The sequence below is a fragment of the Erythrolamprus reginae genome, chromosome 1, assembly GCF_031021105.1.
Source record: "Erythrolamprus reginae isolate rEryReg1 chromosome 1, rEryReg1.hap1, whole genome shotgun sequence".
Taxonomy (NCBI): Eukaryota; Metazoa; Chordata; class Lepidosauria; order Squamata; family Dipsadidae; genus Erythrolamprus; species Erythrolamprus reginae.
Window position 1 is genome coordinate 182089244 of NC_091950.1, and position 17062 is coordinate 182106305.

General features: G+C 40.1%; 1 protein-coding gene across 5 annotated transcripts in view; it reads right to left on the minus strand.

Annotated features, from left to right (window-relative positions):
- Window positions 1–17062, minus strand: part of BAZ2B (bromodomain adjacent to zinc finger domain 2B) — a 318653-nt gene that overhangs the window by 223961 nt on the left and 77630 nt on the right. For all 5 annotated transcript variants that reach the window (XM_070731603.1, XM_070731601.1, XM_070731595.1 and 2 more), the window contains exon 2: window positions 4064–4106. The gene's annotated coding sequence lies outside the window, so the exon portion shown is untranslated. The remainder of the gene's footprint in view (window positions 1–4063; window positions 4107–17062) is intronic.

The window sequence follows — 17062 nt, forward strand, 5'->3', positions numbered from 1 at the left end:
CCCCCCCCCCTTTTTCCATTAGTGTGGCCAAAAAAATTCTGCCACAAGAAATGTAAGGTTACAGTAAAACAGCAAAAAAGAAATAGAACAAAATGTTTCCAGAAGCATGTTGTTATAAAAGTTAAAACAGACACTTACTCTTTATTTAGCTTAAAAGAAAATAGAAAAGAAAAACAACCAGAGAAACAAATGAAGACTTTTCTCACAATAGAAGAAATTGAGCTGGGCAGTGGGCACATCCCTCAGGATTCTGTGCTGGAATCGATCCTATTTAATATTTATAAATATCTTAGAGAGTGGGAGAGCAGTTAAATATCCAAAACTATAGATTTTTCTGAATGCAATCTCAAAGACTGCCAAGAGTTCCAAAAAATCTTAATAAACTGTGCAGACAGTAGGTAAAATAACATATGAGTTTGAACGATAGGAAGGATAACACATCTGGGCATCAGGTGCTGGTTTTTAAACCAGGACATGGGGAAACAGGACTTCGAGGTCCTAAACAGTTTAGGTCAAGGACACCTGAGGAATCCTTCAACATTTTCTCTGCCCAGTAAGATTATTGGAGAAGTCCCTGTCAAGGAGGAGCCAACACACTGGATCAATAGAGTTGATGTACAGAATGTGCTGATAGATTTGGAGCAGCGGTCCCCAAACTACAGCCCGGGGGCCACATGCGGCCCGCTGAGGCCATTTATCTCGCCCGCGGATCTTTTCCAAGGCCGCACTGGAAAAGCAGTGAGAATGTCCCCCTCAATCTCATCTCCCCCGAGGTAAAGTAAGGCTTGCCGAAAGCCGACCTGGGCACAACACATACACGCACACACCCGCCTCCTCCTCCTCTTTGAGTTGCTAGCTCCCGTTTTCTGAATGGGGATTGAATGGGAGTCCGGGGTCGGAGGGTGGAGGCTTGTCAGGTGAGTTCTCCGCAGGGAGAGAAGAGGGAGGGTGAAAGAGGGAAAAGAGAGAGAGAGAAGTGGAGAGAAAGACAGAAAAAGGAAAGAGAAGGGGAAAAGCGAGGGAAAGAGAAGTGGAGACGAAGGAAGGAGCGAGGGAAGGGAGGGAGGAAGGAAGGAAGGGGGAGAAAGAGAGGGAGAGAAAAAGGGAGGGAGGAAGAGAGATAGCAAGAGAGAGAGTGAAAAAGAGAGAGAGAGCAAGAGACAGAAAGAAAGCAAGAGAGAGAGAGCATGAGAGAGAAAGAAAGCAAAAGAGAGAGAGAGAGAGAGAGTGAGTGAGTGAGTGAGTGAGTGAGTGAGTGAGTGAGTGAGTGAGTGAGAGAGAAAGAAATAAGGTATGTGCAGTGTGCATAGGAATCTGTTCATAGGTTTTTTTATAGTCCGGCCCTCCAACAGTCCGAGGGACAGTGAACTGGCCCCCTGTGTAAAAAGTTTGGGGACCCCTGGTTTGGAGAATGAGAGGAAAAGATGTTACCGAGGAAACTATCAAACAAGAGAAGCAGGAGTCCCAAGTGGCTTAAAAGTCAGATAAAGAAACTTAGGAAAGACCTGCACTAATGGATCAAGAAGTTAAAAGTGGCAGTGAGAAATTGTACTTTCAGATTTACAAGATTATACTAAATGCAGCCTTACAATAAAGTGGAATTAGTCCATCTAATTGTGTCTCCTGTCTGGGTGACTGGGGAGAGCCAGCGTGTTGAAATTCGCTTCCCAGTACAGTAACTTGTGTGTTAGCCATAGAGAAATCTTTAATAGCATCTATGTCAATTGGCCACCATCTTTCATTACTTAGTTAATGATTTTTTAAAACTTGCCAAAATAATACTTTTAAAATCTATTTTAAATGTAAGAATGTGTTCTTTTGTATATTTTTATCTATCTGATCTTTTAGCCATTCTGTTTATTGCCTAGGGACTTTTATGACATAGGGTCTAAAAGCATAAAAACGAAATCTATGAATACATGTTATCAAGGACTAAGCATTACTAAGGCTGAGAGCAGACTATTGTTTTTCTAATTATTTCTATACTTAGGTATATAACATTACCAAAGCAAACCCAGCAGTTCAATGGGAGCTAACCATGGGCACTAGAGGGAACCAACCAACCATATATTATACTTGAATACATCATTTATGGTTCAGCAAAGGGCTTCCCGGTGTGCAAACGTAAAAGAACAGCTTTACATGGAAATCTCAACTCACTGATATTTTGATTTTTCAGGAAATATGTCTCACTCATTTATCTTCCATGCAGTGCAATTACAATTATAAAACCCAACCGGGTTTTGGGTTTTTTTTTTAAAATGTCAGAATCAGGCCAGCTCTAAATTCCTTATTCTTGCCATTCACTTCAGGATGACTTCCGAATGAGAATAAAAAAAGTGCTTTATTTATTTATTTATTTATTAGTTGGACTTGTATGCCGCCCCTCTCCGAAGACTCGTACAATTTGTACCATTGGCTGGAAATGGTGTGTTCCGTGCAGCAAATGAACCATAATAATGATAATATCAAACAGCATCTAGGGTATGATTTCCCTGTGTGACAATAATAAATAGAAAATAAGGACTGCTATTTGAAAATTGCTGCCGTCCTACCTGAACGGCTGGTGATGGTTTGCTATCCGCAATAAATGGCTAAGTGGTTTCGTATAAAGAAGTGGAACCACCCAGTAGGTGAATCTTACTTCAGCTATGGAAACAGAACAGTGTCCTCCTTTATACGTAAAGGAAGCAGGGTAGCCTATGAAGTGCAGAGCAAGTTCTGGGCAATCACTTTTATCCCCTCAGCATTGACTCTTGGTACAATTTGCAACGCAACCTTAAAATGGCATTTCCTTCTCATTGATATTGAGTCAGCCTTGCAAGTTAAACCAGCCAAGAAGGACACCCAGAACTACTAGCTCTAATTTTATTGTAAGATTATTTATTTATTTATTTATTTGTTGGATTTATATGCCGCCCCTCTTCAGAGACTCGGGGCGGCTAACAGCAACAATAAAACAGTGTACAATAGTAATTCAATACTAAAAACGATTAAAAACCCATTAATATAAAAACCAAACATACATACATACATGCATAGAATTGTAAAGGCCTAGGGGGAAAGAGGATCTCAATTCCCCCATGCCTGGTGGAAGAGGTGGGTTTTAAGTAGCTTACGAAAGGCAAGGAGGGTGGGGGCAATTCTAATCTCTGGGGGGAGTTGGTTCCAGAAGGCCCGGGCCGCCACAGAGACGGCTTATATTATATTCATAGAATCTTGCCAGTCTGAAAGTAATCTCCCTCCCTCACCTTTACAGTCTTAGAAACTAGAGAGAGAGTCCCTTCTGAGACATCTGCCACACCCACATTCATTCTGAAGCTCAGTTGCCTCTTATCTGACCATTGTCTAGTCTGCAGCTCTCCTTCCTGTCTCTCAAAGACATTCCCACATAGTACAGTATTATATATTGAATGTACTCAGGTAAAGGAAGTCCTCTGAATAACATCTTCACAGCACTGGAACTACCCAATATATATGGGGAAGATCAGAAGCAACGTGAGAAAATATTATTTTACTGAAAGAGTAGTAGGTGCTTGGAGCAAACTTCCAGCAGACGTGGTTGGTAAATCCACAGTAACTGAATTCAAACATGCCTGGGATAAGCATATATCCATCCTAAGATAAAATACAGTAAATAGTATAAGGGCAGACTAGATGGACCATGAGGTCTTTTCCTGCCGTCAATCTTCTATGTTTCTATATAGTAGGCTAACTGTGCCCAATCCTCTTCACATTTATAAAGCTACACAAAAGTCAGTACAGTGTAGTGATTAAGGCATCAGGTCAGAAGCCAGAATGCAGAGAGTTCTAGTCCCAGATTAAGCACAAAAACATATGGGTGACTTTGGCCAGTCACCTTCTCTCAGCCCCATGAAGAAAGCAATGGCAACCATTTCTGAAAACCTTGTCAACAAAACTGCAAGGATTTGTCCAGTCAGTCTCTGCGACTTAGACACAATTTTCACACATTTAACTTTCCCTGGGTATTCTTAAGTGCTCCAAAATGATTCATGCTTGTAAAAAAATTATCTTAATGTCAGACATTGAGCCATTAACTTACTGCGATCAATGTGGTCAATTCTGCGGCATCACTGTTTTGCAAGCTGAAACAGAAAAGAAAGGCAACACTCATTAGATTAGATTAGATTAAATTTATTGGATTTATATGCTGCCCCTCTCCGTAGACTCGGGGCGGCTCACAACAATGTTAAAAAAAAATACATAGTAACAAATCTAATATTTAGCAATCTAAATTACAGTTTTAGGTTAAAAAATCCAAAAGAAACCCCAATATATAAAAAACAAGCACACAGTCGAATCATACACAGAAACTACATGGGCAAGGGGGAGATGTTTCAATTCCCGCATGCCTGACGGCAGAGGTGGGTTTTAAGGAGTTTCCGAAAGGCAAGGTGGGTGGGGGCAATCCTAATCTCTGGGGGGAGCTTGTTCCAGAGGGTCGGAGCCACCACAGAGAAGGCTGGGACCCGGAGAAGGCCAACTCTGTGGGACCTAACCGGTCACTGGGATTCGTGCAGCAGAAGGCGGTCCCAGAGATATTCTGGTCCGATGCCATGTAGGGCTTTATAGGTCCAAACCAACACTTTGAATTATCCCGAAATGCTAAACATCATCCTGTAAGCAGATGCAAGAGATGTAATATTCAAAAGTCTCCATAAATAATCAAGACAGTAAATATACACAATGGAACACCTGATCATGGATATTTTTAAAGTAAAACATGCAATGTGCAGTCTAATTCCACATGAGTCAGGAGAAAATTGCTTCTTTCACTGTCCTGGCTTGGCAGGGTGCTAGTACACCAGTCACACTATGTGTCAACCTGAAGGGATAATCAACTAGGAGCCCACCATTAGTAGGTCAGCATGAGGTGCTGGCATTGCTGCATAACTGCCTCATCTGAGAAGGATTGATGCAGTTGCCAAACCCTTCTGTTCCTGCTACTGTTCTTCCTTTCTGAAATAATCAAGACAAGAAAAAGCAGCTTCTATTTGCCTGCCACGAACCCTCACAGGTACTCAACTCTGGACTCCAAAGGGCAAAAGAAAGCCACTGGATGGTAGTGACAATAGATAGGCGGTGGTACACAGTGGTATAGTCAACACAGCTATTGAAGTCCCAATCCCACAGTTGAGAGAAAAAGAGAACTAATCTACCCACAGACAGTATTCCATTGAAAGACAAAGAAGAAAGAGAAAAATAATGTAAAGTACTTCCAACTTTTAGCACACTTTTTCATTATTTAGGTAGGTAGGTAGGTAGGTAGGTAGGAAGGAAGGAAGGAAGGAAGGAAGGAAGGAAGGAAGGAAGGAAGGAAGGAAGGAAGAAGATAAAGTTGTTCCTGGTTGCTCTTCACATATTTTTCTTAATCAGACCAAATGATGAGACTTTCAAATATTTGTTTACAGCAGCGTTTCCCAACCGCTGTGCCGCGGCACACTGGTGTGCCGCGAGACAAGGTCAGGTGTGCCGTGAAGTTCCGCTTCCAAACCGGAAGTTGAGTGTCCCGGCTTGCTTCTTCACACCTTCATTTTCGCGCCTTTCTTCTTCGTGCCTTCTTTGCAGCAGGTGAGCTTGGGACTCGGCGGGATGGCAATAGCAGCGGCTGAGGCTTTCACTTGTGGCATCGGGAGTGCTAATAGCGGCGGTGGCGGGAATAGCGGGGGGGGGCTCCTGCAAGTGGAAGCCTCAGCCCTGGAGCCCCCTCGCGCCCATGGCTTCTCGTCGATGCCTCTGCCTGCCCGATCCGCGGCAGTGCTAATAGCGGCGGCGGCGGGAATAGTGGGGGGGGGCTCCTGCAAGTGGAAGCCTCAGCCCTGGAGCCCCCTCGCGCCCATGGCTTCTCGTCGATGCCTCTGCCTGCCCGATCCGCGGGAATGCTAATAGCGGCGGTGGGCAGGAGGCCCCCCCCCGCTATTCCCGCCGCCGCCGCTATTAGCACTCCCGCGGATCGGGCAGGCAGAGACATCGACGAGAAGCCATGGGCGCGAGGGGGCTCCAGGGCTGAGGCTTCCACTTGCAGGAGCCCCCCCCCCCGCTATTCCCGCCGCCGCTATTAGCACTCCCGCAGATCGGGCAGGCAGAGACATCGACGAGAAGCCATGGGCGCGAGGGGGCTCCAGGGCTGAGGTTTCCACTTGCAGGAGCCCCCCCCTGCTATTCCCGCCGCCGCCGCTATTAGCACTCCCGCGGATCGGGCAGGCAGAGACATCGACGAGAAGCCATGGGCGCGAGGGGGCTCCAGGGCTGAGGCTTCCACTTGTGGCTGTCCCCGCCCGCCCGATCCTTCCTTCTCTCCGGCTTTTTTGGGGTGCGGCTTCTTCCACAGCGGTGGCTGCAGCGGCGCTGGCGATCCGGCCGCTAGCCGCTCCAAGCGCTGTGGGAACGCCCACCCCTCTCACAGTCCCGTCCTGGGCTGTCAGTAAAGGGGCTGCTTGCTCGGAACATTCAAACTAAGGGAAACCTTCGCTGGCCTCCACAGAGAAGAAAGGAAGAGAGAGAACGAGAGAGAGCAACAGAGAGAGAGAGAGAGTGAGAAAGAACAAGAGAAAGCATGAGAGAGAGAGAAAGAACAAGAGAGAGAAAGAAAATAAGAGAGAACAAGAGAGAGAGAGAGAGAGACTAAGAGAGAGAGAAAGAAAAGAGAGAGAGAGAAAATAAGAGAATGAGAGAGAGCAACAGAGAGAGAGAAAGAACAAGAAAAAGCACGAGAGAAGAAAAGCAAGAGAGAAAAAGAGAGATAGCAAGAGATACTGAAAGAAAGCAAGAGAGAGAGAAAAAAAACAAAGCAAGAGAGACAGATAGGAAGAGGAAAGGAGAGAGAGAGAAATGAGAACAAAAAGGGGAGGAGAAATGAGAAAATGATTGAGGCAGAGAATGAGAGGAGAGAGAAACAAGAGAGAGAGAGAGGTGATTCTTGAAGCATGGTAAAAAGCACCCAAATAATAAGAAAAAAACCCCAGCCCTCACCTGTTTTTGAAAAGAATAAAAGAGAATAAAACCCCAGCCCTCACCTGGTTTTGGAAATGGTTTGAGTACACACAGATATATAAGGGGCGGGGGGAGAGACAGAAATGAGACAGTAGTATAAATTTGAGGAGGGATGATTGATGATTGACTGTATTTATAAGGGGATGTTACATGGGATTGTATGTTCTATGTATAAATACATGTAGAAATACTGTAGATCTGAAGGTCAGCAGTTAAAATCTCATCCCCAGCTCCAGGTTGACTCAGCCTTCCATCCTTCCGAGGTGGGTAAAATGAGGACCCAGATTGTGGGGGCAATATACTGGCTCTGTTAAAAAATGCTATTGCTAACATGTTGTAAGCCGCCCTGAGTCTAAGGAGAAGGGGGCATAAAAATTGAATAAATAAATAAATAAATAATATTTACTGTCTTTTTGTGTCATTTTGGTTGGTGGTGTGCCCCAGGATTTTGTAAATGTAAAAAGTGTGCCGTGGCTCAAAAAAGGTTGAAAATCACTGGTTTACAGGTACATGGTAAAATACAGGAAGAAAATATTTGTATTGTATTTTCAGAGAAAGTAATGTTACTGTGTTATAGTACAGTGGTACCTCTACTTAAGAACTTAATTCGTTCCGTGGCCAGGTTCTTAAGTAGAAACATTTGTAAGAAGAAGCAATTTTTCCCATAGGAATCAATGTAAAAGCAAATAATACGTGCAAACTCATTAGGAAAGAAATAAAAGCTCGGAATTTGGGTGTGAGAAGGACGAGGATAGTCGCTGCCCAGAGCGAAGGGAGCGTTTCTTTTCTCTGAGCGCTGGCAGAGCTTTATTCTCTCTCCAAGGACCCAGATAAAGGAAAACACTCCGTTTGCTCTGGGCTGCCAAAGCCTCCTTAAGCACCACCGAAAGGCTCCTCTGGCAGCCCAGAAAAGCCCAAGATGGCCAGGATTAAAGAGGGAATGGCAGGAAACTGGCTGGGCCTTCGTGCCCCTCTCAAACTTCCTGGGATTTTTTTCCGGGCTCGGGTTCTTAAGTAGAAAATGGTTCTTAAGAAGAGGCAAAAAAAAAATCTTGAACACCCAGTTTTTATCTAGAAAGGTTCTTAAGTAGAGGCGTTCTTAAGTAGAGGTACCACTGTATATTCAAAGGAAATTAATATAAACTTGGTTTGTATGTATGTATGCAAATCCTAATAGACTTTTGGCTGACTGAATGATGAAGCTTTAAAATTTGTTTATAGTTAAGACAAGAAATGTGTGAAAATCTTTGAATGTTGTAACAGAGAAGATTACAAATTCAGGAAATGCTATGGACTTGTTATGATGAAGACAGAAATCATTTCCTTATACAGTATATCTTTTTCTTTCTTTTTTTTCTACTTTATATTTTTTTATTTCTGCACTTTTTTCTTTTTATATTTTAATATTTTTAGGGTTTTTTTAAATCTTTGTATTTATAAACTTTAATAAAAAATTTTTTTTAAAAAAATTAAATCCCAAGAGTGACTAGGAAAGGAGTTTCAGTCTCTGACTATATTCTATTCTAGGTACAATATTGAAAAAAGGACAACTCAACCAATGATCTCTTGAAGGTCATTTTCAAAATTATTCAACAAAGCAACTAAACAAATGTAATGACATATAATGCTGCTAATAAGCAACAAAGGATGTTAATGAACTATATCTTAATACTGTATAGCCTATCGGGAAACAGAAAAATAATTTTAAAAACCATCTGCTCTGACTGCAATCTTCCTGCAGAAATTGAAAACTGCTTCCTCTACAATATGAACCTTGCTAGAATAAAGAGGACAGTAGAAGGGCAAAGCAATGCCATTTGACAAGTGTCAATGAAAAGATTCTTACTTTAAACCATCTCTCAATGCATTATGCTTTATTACATACACTTCAATTCTGCACGGTGACAACAAAATAGTACGCAATAATATACTTTGACTTTTCCTCTGCACAATTTAGTGCAAGAACAACGTGACGTTCAGGAAAGTTTTATGGAAATAAGTATAAACTTTATTAAGAGAAAATATTAATACATACATTATCTACCCTACTACACCCTATCTAGAATGCCTATATTATATAGTGCATAGTATACCAATGTAGCAATCGGCAAATAAATCATTGCCAATTATGAAATGTGTTTAAAAGTTTGTGGCTTAATACTTTGGTTAAGGATCATGTGTTTTTCCAGACTGAACTTTTATAACATACTGTAATTGTTTTGATCATTTCTAGAATTTTGTAAGTGGGACTAATGGTATCATATTTTTTTCTATATAACTCAATGGAAAGACAGAACAATCAGCATTAGAAACTTTTCTCTGGAAGCAACCTTGCAATCTATTGACCATAAATGGACTTTAAGCCAAGATTATTGCCATAACTATCAAGGGTTAGATTCTTGGACTTAGACCATGACGTCCTAGGTTCAGCTCAGTATTTCAAGTTTCCAAGGTAATATTTGCATTTTCCCTTTAACAAACAGTATTTGCCTTTTCCAATTCAATTTTCTCCCAAGAATGGCTAATAAAAGTATAAATTCACAGGACAAGCAGAGAGAAGAAACCTCTGCTCAAAAACACATCCTAAAGTTCTGTTCCTGGGTCTATTTGACCCGGACCGCAAATTGTTCACTTTAGGTACTTATATTTGGTCTTTCTGAAAGCTTTTTTCACTTGGAAACAAATTTGAACATTTCTGCACACAATGAAATGAAAAAATTAATGCTTATTGGTTTATTTTGCTTATAAAATGTGCCCCCCCCTGTTTTTGTGAAATTGTTTTCAATTTATAGTTTTGCTTGCAAAATGTGTTCTATTTTACTAAAGTTGGTGTGGGTTTGGTAGCTTGAACATTTCTGAACATAATGATATGAAAATTGAAGTGAAAAAAATTGATGCTTATTTGTTTATTTTGCACATAAAAGTCCCCCCCACTGTTTTCAATAATTTCAATTTATATAAAAATTATGCTGTTAATTTCAAAATTACATACTTATTTTAAGTAAAATGGATTTCTTTCATAAAATTAGTTGTCTGGCTATCATGTGCTTGCTTTTCAAAAGGATATTCCAAATATTTCTAGCTAAATATATATAAAAAGTGAAAATAATGGCACACAGCAAGGCCGAGACGGGTGGCCCTTTTGTGACCAAAATAAACAAATAAGCAAGGATGCCTAAACTGGCTTGTGACGGTATAGGTTGAGCTGGGGGGATGACTGCTGCTGAGTGGTCTAGCAATAGAGCCATGGAAGATTCAAGAAGTGCAAGATTCCAGTAACAAGCCAGGCTAGAACCCCTCATGGTAAAGGTCATGATGTCCGGCATGTGCCCGCTGCTTTGCTCACAGCTGAAGTTCTGTCATCGGCTTGAGATTCTCTAGGTGTCAATTGAGAACTTAAGAAAAGACTCACACGTTTGCTATTTTTGATCTACAAGGTGAAGGAAAAAGCAATCAGGATGGGAGCCAATTTAGTCAAATCCTGCCCTACTGAAGACCAACTTGGGATCTTCATTCTGAGTGGAGGAGGGCAACCCATCCTGAATGCTAGCTCCACCCACAATGGAGAATGACATCTTTCCTCCAGCTGTGAATTCCAAAAATAAATATGGGAGGAAAAAGAGCCATCAGCATTACTTTGGTTGACAAAGTGTAGCAATCATGCAAGTTCTTAAGGTTTCTCAACCTAACATCTCACAAAATCCTCATGAAGGTCAAAAGCTGTAGGGAATGAATTGTAAAATAAAATAAGTGCAATGATAATGGATCAGGAAAGTTAACAGCACTGACTGATGGGCTGGTTAGAGAATGTATATGTAAGCATGAAAATAGCTCAGACGTCTCTGTTTACATACTATGACTGGCAAAAGGATGATCATGTTATGGGTGTCGATTTCACTTTTGTTATTTTAGAAAGAGAAAAACAAAACCCACAGTAATGTTCAGCTGCTAACTCGGAGGTAGCATTGCCTTCAGCTTGGATGGTCATGCAGGATGGAATGGTCACAAATGACAAGATCTCCTTCACACTGCATTTTTTTTCCTAATTGCGTTCAACTGTTGGTTCCAGCACTGTGTGGCATTGCACAAATGCCTGCCTGAGATTGTCAACTCCGCTTTTGCTTGTGTTTTGAAATACACCCTTCATTTATATTGCTTTGTGTATAGTTTGTGATGTGAACTTTGAGTGATACTACTGTGCACACACTCAGTCTGGAGACTCTCTATATACCTGAATTGTACTCCTTTTCCATATCAACTGTGTGGTTATATATGCATGTTCATAGGCAGAACCTACCCTAATGGACTGTTTTTCATTCATTTTGAATCATGTCAGCTCCCGCTGAAAGCCATTTTTTTATTTTTGTCTAGCGGAGGCCAGCAGTCTCAATTAACATGTTTTATACTACTGGTATTGTTCTTCCTTTTGATAGAACAGAATGGTTTTTTTGTTGTTGTTGTTGCTGTTCACATCTTGGTTTGCTGCTCAAGAGCTGCTTGCTATACACTGTTAATCATGCTCAAGGGCATCTTACAAATAATCCTGTGCCTCAAAGACAACATGTCCATATTTCATATTTTTAAGAAACTGTTCGGCGATGTTTAGAAATTTATCATTTCCTTACATTTTAACATTGTTTCCAAAGCATATTGCACACTGCAAGGTCACGAGTTAAAAATGATTGACAAATGGCTATTAACAAGCATCTTCCAAGGCAGAAGTTAAATATATTCCAGCCTCTCACTATAATTAGTAAAAATTGTCATGCTCTCATTATATTCTTAAAATAACTCTCTTTAACAGAAATGAGCACACTGGATATACTCCGGTTAAAATTTTAAATGGTAAAGATTAAAGCTGCCTGATAGATTTGCATTATACTTCCTGTTATATACAAGAAATTAAAACCTCTCAAGTAATTTAACTCACAGTACCTTTCAGACTGCTATTATTATTATTATTATTATTATTATTATTATTATTATATTTTATTTTTTATTATTATTATTTTATTCACAAAAAACAGTAATACACAGCAAATGAGATTTATATGCTGTATTTTGTATCACAATATCACAAGTCGAACACTTCCCAAACGTTTAGGACTGTGTGATTTATTGCCGTTGTTGTTTTTGGTTTTTGCTATTATTATTATTATTATTATTATTATTATTATTATTATTATTATTATTATTTATTGCCACCAAATTGTTAGACTAGATTTTGCATTTTTATTCACTTATTCAGTTCTTCCCAACGATCTGGGATAGGCAGATGCAGTTTGATAGTGTTAGAGGCATCATCGCAGCATGTAAGCTGTTCCAAGTAAAGCTGCCTTTTGCAATTGACCAATGATGGTTTTGTCAATGCCCATGGTGTTTAGATTGTGCTAAAATTGTTTTAGGATTGCACCTCTTTGCTTTATTTTGTCACATTCTGTTTCCATTTGCAAGTTTTTAATTACTATTATGATTCACTGTATAATCAGATATTTAGACTGGATTTGGCATTTTAGTCCACATATCAAGTCATTCCCCAAGACCTGAAATAGGCAGATGTTTATGTTTAATGGTATTAAAGGAATTGCTGTGAGATATATTATTATTTTTTCAAGAATATAAATGGATAAATCAGGCTTTTTCAGCTGCTGAGAAATGAAGATTCATTAGACCCAGGGTTGGGCTACTGCTCGGACCGGGGGGGGGGGGACGCAGTGGGGTAGCGAAAATGGAGCTCCACCCCAGAGCACCCAATTTGCACTGAAAGATGTTGAAAGAAAATGCAGAGTGTCTTGCATAAGCCACGCCCACAGTGTGGTAGTAAAAAGTTTGGTAGCCCTTCAGTGATTAGACCTCACTTGAGGTTATTATGTCATTGAGGACTAATTTGATAGTTAGAATAAATACTGCAATATATAATATATATACAGTGATACCTCGTCTTACGAACTTAATTAGTTCTGGGGGGAGGTTTGTAAGGTGAAAAGTTTGTAAGACGAAACAATGTTTCCCATAGGAATCAATGGGAAAGCGATTAATGTGTGCAAGTCCCAAACTCACCCCTTTTGCCAGCCGAAGCGTCCGTTTTTGTGCTGCTGGGATTCCCCTGAGGCTCCCTTCCATGGGAAACCCCACCTCCAGACTTCCGTGTTTTTGTGATGCTGAAGGGGAATCCCAGCAGGAGAATTCCAGCAGCGCAAAAACGGGTGCTTCACTGGCAACTGAAGTCCGGAGGCAGGGCATCCCAATGGCCGCGGCTTGGGTTTGTAAGGTGAAAATAGTTTGGCAGAAGAGGCAAAAAAATCTTAAACCCCGGGTTTGTATCTCAAAAAGTTTGTATGACGAGGAGTTTGTAAGATGAGTAAGTAAAATCCAGGTGCCATAAAAAGAATCATGTCGTATACAAGCATATTATAATGTAAACCCAGAGAAAAAAAGTTTGGAAAGAATTTATTTTGGGGGGGCAGAATGAAACAAAACACTAAGAACACTAAACATCAATGTGAAATGAAGAAAGAATAGACTCGAAATCTTTCTGTTTTGTTATCTGACAAAGTACTTGGCATGTTTGCCTCTGCTGGTGCGATTGGCAATCATTCCTTGGCTAGAGTCCATTTGTCCCTAAGTGAGATGATGACAGATTTCTTGGAAAATTACTGTGATGCCTTTATAAGACTCCAAGTGCAAAAGTTCTCTCAATATTAGGCCTACATTTGATTGGCCTTTTATCTTATTATCTCTAGTTATGCTCCCCTTACATTTTGCTCAACAGTTCTACTCCGCCATCCCATTTAACTCTTAGAAAAGAGCCCTTTAACGCTCTCAGGGCTTTCAAAAATATTAGCCGCGTGCTGGAAAAGGGGAACATTTGTAGAGCAGCAGGCCTGGCACAAAGCTGCCATCAAGGCTACAGGGCGTACATGACAGGAGAGCCATCTGTAACCAAGAAAGGGCAGCCTGCTCAGTCAGAAGACTTGAGAGGGAAATTATATGCCAGTGAGACAATTTCTGCAACAGATATAGTATACAGGCAGCTGGTTGGAGGCAAAAAACTCAAATCTGTTTTCACATCCTAGTAAAAAAAAAAAAGGAGAGTAAGTCAAAAGCACAAGCAGATCTGTGTATGTGTGTAACAGATGATTCTGGTTTTCTGACACAGAGATTTTAATAGCTGCACGATGGGAAGGACTTTTAAGCACCACCAACTCCACTTTTCATAAACCATCGTGAATGAACATGGCATTTGCGGTGCCTCACGCTTCACATGATTGTCATAGGGTGCTAAATAAAAGCAATCAACGTAAATCATAATAGGATACATATAGGAGTATACATATTAACAGCTATTAGTATTAGGGATGGAATAGGAAGAGGTAATGTAAATGGGTAATTATTATTTCAGGGAGAAATAAAATTTAATCATCCATGTTCAATATTTCTGCTCAGAATTATATTTGTACAGTCAAAGTTGTCTGTTAAGGAGAGCTCTGCTAGTATCAGTGAGAAATGATCATCCTTTTTCAATAAATTTATCTTTCAGTGTCCCGCTTTGTTGTGTTAATTATAAACCATCATATTACCAGGACGTCATTTTTTTAAAAAAACAACATCATTAAATCCATTCCTTTGAGCCTGATTTCCTCCGAGATGCACCAAATACATATACCAATAAAATACATTTATCTAGATTAATAACTAAGGTATATAAATGTTAATATAAGTACAGTGGTACCTCTACTTAAGAACTTAATTTGTTCTGTGACCAGGTTCTTAAGTAGAAACGTTCTTAAGTAGAAGCAATTTTTCCCCTAGGAATCAATGTAAAAGCAAATAATGTGTGCAAACCCATTAGGAAAGAAATAAAAACCTGGAATTTGGGTTGGAGGAGGAGGAGGAAGAGGAAGACAGTCGCTGCCGAAGCAAGGTGAGGTGAGCGCCCCCTTTTGCCTTTTCGCACCCAGACGCTCCAGGAGGCAACCTCGCGTCGGGTGTATGGGAGGCAGCACGAGGGAAGTCACCACAGCGAAGTGGTTTATTCCCTCCCCAAGTGCCCAGAGAAAGGAAAATGCTCCATTCACTCTGGTCTGCCAAAGCCTCCTTAAGCACCACCGAAAGGCTCCTCTGGCAGCCCAGAAAAGCCCAAGATGGCCGGGATTAAAGGGGGAATGACAGGAAACTGGCTGGGTCTTCGTGCCGCTCTCAAATTTCCTGGGAAATTTTTCCGGGCGACTTAACATCACAATTGGGACTAGAATTTCTGTTGCCAAGCAAACCAGTTGTTCAATGAGCCAACCAATTTTGTAACGTTTTTCCATGGATGTTAAGTGAAACATACTGTATAGTCATTAAGTGAATCCAGCTTTCCTCATTAGCTTTGCTTGACAGAAGCTGGCTGGGAAGTTTGCAAGTGGCAATGACAGGACCCTGGGGTGCTGTAGTCATCATAAATACATGACAATGGCCAAGAGGATGGATTTCTAATATGCCACTGTGCTGAGGCAACAATGGTCATAAGTGAGAGGACCATTTGTAAGTCCCTTTTTTTCAGTGCTGTTCTAACTTCGGATGGTTGCTAAACAAATGGTTATAAGTCAAGGATTCCCTGTACAGTACTTTGTTTTTTTTCCTATATGTATCTTATTTTGTTTGTTTGTTTGTCAAACATTTACCAGATAGCAAGTATAGGTACAAACATAAACCTAAGCAAAGTACAGATAAATGAGAACACTAGGACAGTAAGACAGGGGCGGTAGAAACGATGGTGCGCTTATGCACACCCCTTGCACACCTCTTAGGAATGGGGTGAGGTCAACTGTAGACAGTCTAAAGTTAAAGTTTTTGGGGGTTTGGGGAAGAAACCACAGAGTTGGGTAGTGAATTCCAGGCATTGATCACTCTTGTTGCTGAAGTTGTATTTTCCGCGATCGAGATTGCAGTGGTTTACATTAAATTTGTACTTAATATAGACTTGACTTTAAAGGACAATATGATAAGTTGGTGTAAAAATATAGGTAGAGAAATTGATATAGAGACATGGGAAAATCTCTGGATTTCAAACTGGAAAATGACAAAGTCGGTTTCATTAAAAGAAAGTCAAATTAATATGTTTTACAGGTGGCATCTCCCACCAAGTAGAATTGCAAAAATGTTCCCAAATACTGTATGTCCCCATTATGTTGGAAATGTAAGAAAGAAATAGGTTCATACTATCATCAATGGTGGATTTGTAGCAAGGTTAAATTATATTGGAAAATGATAGAAAGAATGATAAAAGAAATAGTAACGCAAGAGATAGAAAAAAACCCGGAATTTTATCTATTGGGTATAACTAAACAGAAATATAAGAAAGATATTTTCAATTTAGTTATACATATTTTGACAGCGGCCAGGATAGTATATGCGCAAAATTGGAAAGGGGAAAACATTCCCAAAGAGGAAGAGGTAATTAAGAAAATATTAGATTGCGCTGAAATGGATATGATGCAGTAAACAACCAAGAGGAATCAGAATTTTATGAGATTTGGAATAAAGTGTATATATGGATAAATAATAATAAGAAATAACTATATCTGAGAATTGTAGTGGTAGCGCTATGGATTAAATTTTATGTGTTTTATCTTGTTTTTATATGAAGGTTTTTTTATATAAGGTTAAACAAAATGTCTTTTTTCACTTAAATTAATAAGTTGATTTAAGGTATTAATACTGTATTTTCCTTTATGTATGGAAAAGTTACTTCTATGATAAGAGGGGGAATTGCAACCCCAATTTTATGTTAAATGTGTGTTTGTTTGTTTGTATGTTAGTTTTTACGAAAATTAATAAAGTTTATTTAAAAAATTGTACTTATTGTGTGCTCGTATATTGTTGTGGTTGAAGCTGAAGTAGTCACTGACAGGTAGGACATTGTGGCAGGTGATTTTATGAACTACTTTCTGTCTCATTCGTTCTTACCTTTCTTTTATTTGGGTGCAATTTACATTCTCTCTTCTAAAAACCAGTACAAATTCCACAAAACAAACAATCCTATTGCTTCTTGAAAAGTATC